This window comes from Sturnus vulgaris, assembly GCF_052056855.1.
Source record: "Sturnus vulgaris isolate bStuVul1 chromosome 38 unlocalized genomic scaffold, bStuVul1.hap1 SUPER_38_unloc_2, whole genome shotgun sequence".
Lineage (NCBI taxonomy): Eukaryota > Metazoa > Chordata > Aves > Passeriformes > Sturnidae > Sturnus > Sturnus vulgaris.
Genome location: NW_028275903.1, coordinates 223,398 through 231,781, shown reverse-complemented (window position 1 = coordinate 231,781; position 8,384 = coordinate 223,398). Strand labels below are relative to the sequence as shown.

The 8,384-nt window shown below is 49.8% G+C and overlaps 2 long non-coding RNA genes across 2 annotated transcripts; one reads left to right on the top strand and one right to left on the bottom strand.

Moving 5' to 3' along the window:
- The first annotated feature begins 4,531 nt into the window (after positions 1-4,531).
- On the top strand, positions 4,532-6,756 carry LOC148219515 (uncharacterized). The gene is made up of 2 exons (XR_015799749.1): positions 4,532-4,668; positions 5,291-6,756. It is a non-coding gene; the product is annotated as an uncharacterized LOC148219515 (long non-coding RNA).
- Positions 5,361-8,147, bottom strand: LOC148219514 (uncharacterized). The gene is made up of 3 exons (XR_015799748.1): positions 7,859-8,147; positions 7,098-7,196; positions 5,361-5,579 (listed from the first exon to the last, which is right to left on the bottom strand). It is a non-coding gene; the product is annotated as an uncharacterized LOC148219514 (long non-coding RNA).
- Positions 8,148-8,384: the final 237 nt, after the last annotated feature.

Below are 8,384 nucleotides of genomic sequence, written 5' to 3'. Positions count from 1 at the left end.
TCCGCCATTTTTCATGGATGTTTCCCCCAATTTTCATGGATATTTCCTGATTTTCCCCCCCATTTCTCACTGATATTTGCCCCCATTTCTCTCTGAATTATTCCCCCCATTTTTCATGCATTTTCCCGCCCATTAATCACTGATTTTTTCCCCATTTCTCACCGACTTTTCCCCCCATTTCTCACTGATTTTTATCCCCCACTTCTGACTGATTTTTCCCAATTTTTCGTTGATCTTTTTCCCCATTCCTCACCGATTTTTCCCCCATTTCTCTCTGATTTTTCCATCATTTTTCATGGTTTTTCCCCCCCATTTCTCACTGATTTTACCCCATTTCTCACTGATTTTATTAATGTTTGTATTTCTATTTCTAATTATATTTATATTTATATTTATATTTATATTTATATTTATATTTATATTTATATTTATATTTATATTTATATTTATTGTTTTGCATGTTTATGTTTATGTTTATGTTTATCTTTATGTTTATGTTTATGTTTATGTTTATATCTATGCAGGTTTACGTTTGTGCATGTTTATGTCAATGTTTATATTTATGCATATTTATTTTTATGCCGGCGAACGCGGGCAGGCGTTTTATGTAGACGCCTATCCGCCGGGGTCCCAATGCGGCCGCCATCTTGAGCGTGTCGGGACTCTCAAAATGGCGCCTCGGGCGGCACCCCGGCTGACCTGCCAAAAATGGCGGCAGAAAGGGCGGGAAAAAATCAGGACCCCGGTGTGTAGGCATAAGATGCCTGATTACATCGCCGACGCCGATCCGCTCGCCGACAATTTTTCCGGACGTTTCAGAGCGTGCCGACAACGGCCGCGCGGTCCGCGGTGCCGCGAGCGTGAGGGCGCAGCGGGCGCGGGCAGGCGTTTTATGTAGACGCCTATCCGCCGGGGTCCTAGAGAGGCCGCCATCTTGAGTGTGTCGGGACTCTCAAAATGGCGGCTCGGGAGGCACCCCCGCCTGACCTGCCAAAAATGGCGGCAGAAAAGGGCGGGAAAAAATCAGGACCCCGGTGTGTAGGCATAAGATGCCTGATTACATCGCCGACGCCGATCCGCTCGCCGACAATTTTCCCGGACGTGTCAGAGCGTGCCGACAAGGGCCGCGCGGTCCGCGGTTCCGCGAGCGTGAGGGCGCTGGCGGGCGCGGACAGGCGTTTTATGTAAACGCCTATCCGCCGGGGTCCTAGAGAGGCCGCCATCTTGAGCGCTGCCGCACGGCTGGGTCCCGGCCCGCGGGCCCTTCCGCCATCCTGAGAGGGGCACGGTGCAGTACCCGCCTGTGTCCACACGGCGGCAGCACTGCCGCCCAACTCAGCCCGGCACTGCCGCCCTGTCAGGGACAGACAGAGAAGGGAGAGAGTTCCAAGCACCAGAGTCCCCACCCGTCATAAAATCCTCTCAATGAACGCCCCAAAAAAACCCCGACCCAAACTAAAAATGCCCTGCCTCTGACCAAATGAAAAAAATACCTTTTATATATATAAATCATCTATTTTTTAATATTTAATTTCTAGTCATAATCTAGACATATTTCATATATTCAATTTAATTGCTATTCTATTTATCATATATACAATATTATTTTATTATTCATTATATACATAGATTTATATTACTAATGGTATTTCTATTTTATCTATATCCATCTATATTTGTAGGTTCATAGTTTTTAATATTATTTCTTTAAAAGCTCTGCCTCTAACCAAATAGAAACAAAAACTCGATTATTTTAAATTATATTTGAATATATTTTTCTATTTAGTTTTCATATTTATATCTGTAGATTTATATGTCTATATTGTGTATTCTATATTTATATACTATTTAATGTAGTTTTTACTAGTACATTAATATACTAGATGCTATTTACATTCTATTATAACATACTATTTAATATAACATATTAAAATCGATAAATTATTTCTATTACATACTACATACATGTATTTTATATTTATATTTATTTCTATAGATTTATACTTACATATATATATGCATATATAGTTATAATAATTTTATGTCAGTATCTATTTTTGCATATTTGTATATTTTTGCCTATATTATTTTCAAAAAACCCTCCTCTAACCAAATAAAAACCAATAAAACATTCCTTTTAAAGTCTAAATATTTATATATTTCTATTTTCATAACATAATATAATGTAATGTAATATATTTATATATTGGTTTCTTATATTTGCTTCTATATTTTTATTCTTTATCTTTTCTATTTACAGTATCTATAAAAAAACCCTACCTCTATCCAAACACAAGCCAATAAAACATTCCTTTTAGACTATATTTAGCTATTTTTTAAGGTTCTGTTTTTCATGCATTCTACACCCACCCTCCCTCTCAATGTTCTGGCACCCACCATGACCCCCCCCCATGCCCGACTCACCTGCTCCTCCAGCGCAGCCCGGCTCCCTCTCCCAGGGACCTTGGGGTGCCCCAAACCACGTCGGAGCCCCCCTCAGCCTTTTTTCCTCACCCCAAAGAAGGCACAGAACGACTCCTTTAATGAAGTTGTTTTAACAATTGTAAGGCTAGAGCTTTTGGTATCCACTGCTTGCCATCCCTTGTAAACCAATTTTTTTTCTTCTTTCTTCTGCAGCTTAATAAACCTCTTTTTTTCCCCATAGTTTTCCAAATGCATGTATTACCGCATATGCATATTTAGAATCAGTAAATATATTTAATGTCTTGTCCTGCTATAATTCACAGGCTCTCACAAGCGTGTGCAGCTCTGCTGTCTGAGCTGACCAGGTGGCTGGTAACCTCCCCCCTTCCTTTAATTGCTTTCCATTCACGATAGAGTATCCTGTAAATCATGAAGAATGGGGGGGAAAAATCAGTGAGAAATGGGGAAAAAAATCCATGAAAAATGGGGGAACAAATCAGTGAGCAACGGGGAAAAGTGGGGAAAAGTTAATTGAGAAATGGGGAAAAAATCAGTGAGAAATGGGGAAAAAAATCCCTGAAGAATGGGGGAAAAAATCAGTGAGAAATGGGGGAAAGTGGGGAAAAAATCCGTGAGAAATGGGGGAAAAATCAGTGAGAAATGGGTGGGGAAATTCCATGAAAAATGGCGAAAGAAATCAGTGAGAAATGGGGAAAAATGGGTAAAAAATCAGTGCGAAAAGGGGGGGGGGGGGGGGTGGGGAAATCAATGAGAAATCGGGGAAAAACATAAGTAAGAAACGGGGGGGGGGGGAAAATCATGAAAAATGGGGAAAAATCAGTGGGAAATGGGGATAAATCTGGAAAAAATCCATGAAAAATGGGGGAAAATATCAGTGAGAAATGGGGGAAAATGGGGAAAAAGTCAGTGAGAAATGGGGGAAAAATCAGTGAAAAACGGGGGGAAAACTCCATGAAGAATGGGGAAAAAATCAGTGAGAAATGGGAAAAAAATCCCTGAAAAATGGGGGAAAATATCAGTGAGAAATGGGAAAAAATGGGGAAAAAAAATCATTGATAAATCGGGGGAAAAATCAGTGTGAAAGGTGGGGGAAAAATCGGGATCGGGGGACGTGGACCGGGACTGGGATCGGGGACCGGGATGGGGAAATGGGACAGGGACCGGGATCGCGGACGGGGACCTGGATAGGGACCGGAACCGGGATCGGAGACGGGGACTGGAGACAGGGACCGGGACCGGGATTGGGGACTGGGACCAGGACCGTGATCGGGTTCCGGGACGGGAAACTGGGACTGGGACCAGGATCGGGGACCGGAACCGGGGACTGGGACCGGGACCAGGACTGGGGACGGGGACTGGGGACAGTGACCGGGACTGCAATCGGCACCGCCCCCCCGAACCGCTCCCGGAACCGCTCCCCGGGCTACCCCGGCACGGCGACCGGGAACGCCCCCGGCACCGCCCCGGCACCGCCCCCGGTGCCGCCCCCGGCACTGCCCCGGCACCGCCCCGGGTAGCGCCCCCGGCACCGCCCCCGGGGCGGGCCGCCGAACGCACGCGATGACGCGCGGGGGGGCGGGACGGCGCGGGGCGGTGACGCGCTTCATGCCAGGAGCAGGGCCCGGGTGCGACGGAGACGGGAGCGGGCCGACCCGATACCGCGCGGGGCCGCGGGCCCGGCGGAGCCCGGCCCGCTGGGTAGGGGCCGCCAATGGCACCGGGGCTTCTGCTTCGGCTTCTGTCCGTGTCGGCGGGGAGGCCCCAGCCAGCGGTGCCCCTCTCCCTCGGCGGCACGGGCGTGGAACTCGGCATCGGGCGCTGCATCGCCGCGGACAGCAGGGGGCGCACGGGTACCGATACTGCCATGGGGCCCGGCGCTGCTCTCCTGCTCCGCCGCCAGGCGGCGCTGCGCTGCCGTCCTGCCCGCGCCTCCGGGCACGCTCGGTTTCCTCGGGGCCCTCGGGACCGGCCGGGACGCGGGGACTGCCCGTGCGGACCCGGGGACCCCGGGCCCCGCCTGTCCCGCCGCTGCGGAGGCGGGGGATGCTTTATGGGACTGCCCGAGCTGGCGGTTGCCGGGTCTGGGGCGTTGGGGCGCGCCTTGGGGGGCTGCGGGTGCGCTCGTTTCCTCTTCTGCATGGCCTTCTGTGTGAGCATCTCTCGTTGCGACTGCTCTTGGAGAGTCAAACCCCTCCTCCTAAGTGGTCTCAGGAGCCTGGCAGGGTGAGTTTTGTTTCACAGGGGAAAGGGCCACTGGTCGTGTCCAGAGACCTGTGCACCCAGCCAGGTTTCTGCCTGATAAAATTCCAAATGGATGAGGATTTCTCCAGCCCCAAGCTGCCCCCACCTGTAACCCTGCTGCCTTTGGGGTGCCAAAGCCTCCTCTGTGCAGATCTCAGGAACCTGGGAGGGGTGAACAATGTTGCACAGGGAAAAACCCCACAGATTTTATCTCGGGCCTGGGGCCAGGAGCAGGCATTTGCGTGCTAGAATTCCAGAAGGAGCACGGTGTCTCCCAGACCCAAGCCGCATCCAGCTGTGACCCAGCTGCTCTTGGAGTGCCAAAAGCCTCCTCGTAGCTGATCTCAGGAACCCTGGAAGGGTGAGTTTGGTTTCACAGGGAAAAGGCCTCAGTTTGTGTCCAGAGATCAAATAAGGGACTCTGCTTTTCCTCTAGTTCTCCTTCCTGTTTTCACCTGGGCTACAAGGATGGGCATGGCCTGTATTTCTCATATCAAAGTGATGTTACTAAATTTGTCCAGAAGTTCTGATTATTATTTTTATTAGTAGTAGTAATTTTCTGATAGAAAACACTCTCATTTTGCCTTTCCCACGTTGTTTCCAGGTGCTGCCCAGGATGGACATCTGTGGTCTCAGACAGTGATTCCGAGGAGCAAGGAAAGCCTTTTCCTCACCTGCACAGTTCAGGTGGATGGGACAGAATTGGTGTGGCCTGACAAGGCAGGAAAAGCTGTCTGTGTTCTGGAGTGCCTTGAAAGCTTTCCTCCGTCAGGTTTTGGAAGGGGTTTCTCTTTGGGATTTCTTGTGATGCAGCACCACGGGTATCCCTTTGTGCCAAGTCCAGTGCTAAAGGATTGAAGAACTGACAAGTGGGGTCTGGGATGAAAATGCCGCTAATAAAATTAAGCAAAGAATACAATAAGAGAAATGAGCATCCTTTTAATATCTGAAATAGTTAGGAATAAAAATGCTGGAAAAGGGCACTCTGAATTGGTGTCACTTGTCATGGATAAAACCCCAGAGTGAGGAATCAGAGCAGAAGTTGAGAGCTGGAATCCTTCTGCAGTCGACTTAATTTTCTTTTCCTCCTCTCTTTCAGGACAGGAAGAATCACGACTCTCCTGGCATCTTTGCCAAGAGCTGTGGTGTTTGATCAGCCAAAGCCCAGAGGCTTCAGCACCAGAGGTCTGAGCCTGGAGGGCTCCTGGTGCTGCCCGTGCTGTGGGCTATGTCAGAGGATGCAGGGTTCCTCTTTGCCTCCCTGCTGGGATTAACTGCCATGGGAATGTGGGATCTGGGTGAAACTCCAGCTCTCCTGGTGTTCAGGGGAGCAAGGTCTGAGGGACTCCTCTCTGGGGATGTGCGGTGAAGGGACTGAATAGTGTGGAAGGAGAGTATTTATAAACTGTATCACTGTTTCTCCCAAAATTGGGGTGGAGCACTGATGGGGGCGGTTGGGTTTGGTCTGGGCCGGTTATTCTTTGTGCAATTTTTAAATTCTCTTGTATGATTTACTGTCCGGTATCTTTCTAACAAAAGCTGACATAAATTTAGATTAAGGATTAGAACTTGGCTCCATTCATTGCAAACATTTGACAAGGCTGGAGGACTGGGGTGGTGACTGCTCTCAGGAAAGGTTACTTATTAATACTGTGTCAGATTTCCCGCAGTGACTGTCAGGCCTGCATGGGCTGTGAGCTCGTGCTCTTCTCACTGGGAAATAAGTTCAGCAAAATTAGAAATGTTAGAAAAATCCAGCCAAAAATTCCACCTCTGTACCCCCTAAGTTTTCCCAGTTTTTCCCAGCTAGGAGCTGCACAGAAGTCAGGCAGGGGAAGTGACAACAGGGAACAGCTGAAAAATTCAAAGGCACAAAGAGGAAAGGGGAAAGGTTTCAGAAAACAATTCTATGGTCTAAGAATAATTTCTGATTCCCTACTGAGAAGAACACGAACTCACAGCCATTCAGGCCTGACAGTCCCCTGCAGTGAGAGCTCAGCACACATCCACAGAGGCAAGTCCAGCATCTTAAATGAAAAAATAAAAATAAAAACCAGAAGAAAAAGGTGATTTCTTTTGCTTCAGAGTTATTTCAAGTTCTTAAAGCCCAAGCAACATTTGCTCTCGATTTTGGTTGGGTGAATCATGAGCAGTGGGCACGGGTCATGCCATTCATTGAGCAGAAAACCCGGGGTCATTTAGAGGGGACACAAGAACTGTTTGTGTAGCGACCTCGGGCTGCAGAGGGGCAGGAGAAAGGCCAAGGGAGCTCCCTGGGGCCACCAGGGCCTGTGGGGAACAGAATGGACGCTTGGATGACCAGTGGAGGTGAGGAGTGGATCTGAGTTCATCTACAGGAAATAAGGAGGGGATACTCTGGAGTGAAAAGCTGAGGTGATGAGTTCACCCACCTGGGCACGAGTTGTGTTTGCACAAAGTGGGAACAGAGGTGAAGGTCAATCCAAAGTCGATCCTGCTTGACCTCTGAATTCCAGGATAAGTTTTCCAAGCTGCCAAATGAGGGAGTAAAAATAACACAAAAATGAAACCGAGAGCATTCATGAGGTTCCTGGGAGTCCATTACACTGTTGTCATAGAATTCTTAATGAGTTTTGAGCTTTTAATGACAACAATTCAGTACTTTCTTTGGATTATTCACTGTGTAGGATTTGGGGTTTATCTGGATTTTAAAGGCGTCGTGGTGGCCCTGACACTGCTCAGGAGCTGGTAGGAAAAGCAGGGTCAGAGCTCCTGGCAGGCACAGGGTGTTTTTCCCAGAGTGGACTGTGGAGGAATTGTTTGGGCCTTGGATTGTCCCTCTGGGTGATGCCAGTTGCTGTGATTTGTGTAATTCCATACATTTAACTCCCAATACTTCCCAGCCCAGGAGCTTGAGCTGACAGGGCAGCACACAGATTGTTCTCTGTGCTGTGCCCCGATTTGGGGTTGGCTGTCAGCTTTGCTAGCTCCCGTGAATTATGCCCATAGCCCCGAATTCCCTGCTCAATTCCCACTGCCATAACCTCACAGCGCCTCATGGAGTGGGGATATACTGTGGCAGGAAGCTCAGCAGCATCGGCACAGGGACAGGTGTATATTCCAAAGAATTTGCTGTTTCAAACCCTCATCCCCCAGCCCCGCGATGTCCCTGGGGGGCACTTGACAGAGTTACCTGGATTTCAGCTGATTTCACCCCCCCGAGCTCGGGCTCCAGGTGATCTTTTCAAGCAGGAGAAGGCAGGGGCCGGAGGCGCTCCTGGCCCGTGCCGAGGCAGTCCCTGGGGCCACGAGAGGACATCTCTCCCTGCAGAATTTCAGTTCTTTCCAGAGCCTCAGCAGTAACAGAGGACAAAGAGGAAGATGAGGAGGAGGAAGAAGGGGGAGAGGGTTTGAGAGGAGGGGAAGCCCAAATCCGTGCTGTGTGCGGAGCTCCGACAGCACGCTGCAGCCCGCAGCTCAGTGTGAGCACGGGGCAGAGGGAAGGCGATTTCTGGGCATTCAATCACCCTGAGGCGGGCCCGGCACCGCCCCTGCAGCACCGTCCCCAACACAGCTCGGTACCCGCTCCGGGATCACCCGGCCCCCGCCCCCGGTGCCGCCCGGGACCACTGGGGACCGCCCCTAAAGCACCGCCCCGGCCCCGCCCCGGTCCCGTCCCCGGGACCTCCGTGCCCCGCCTCGCCAAGCCCCGGCTCCGC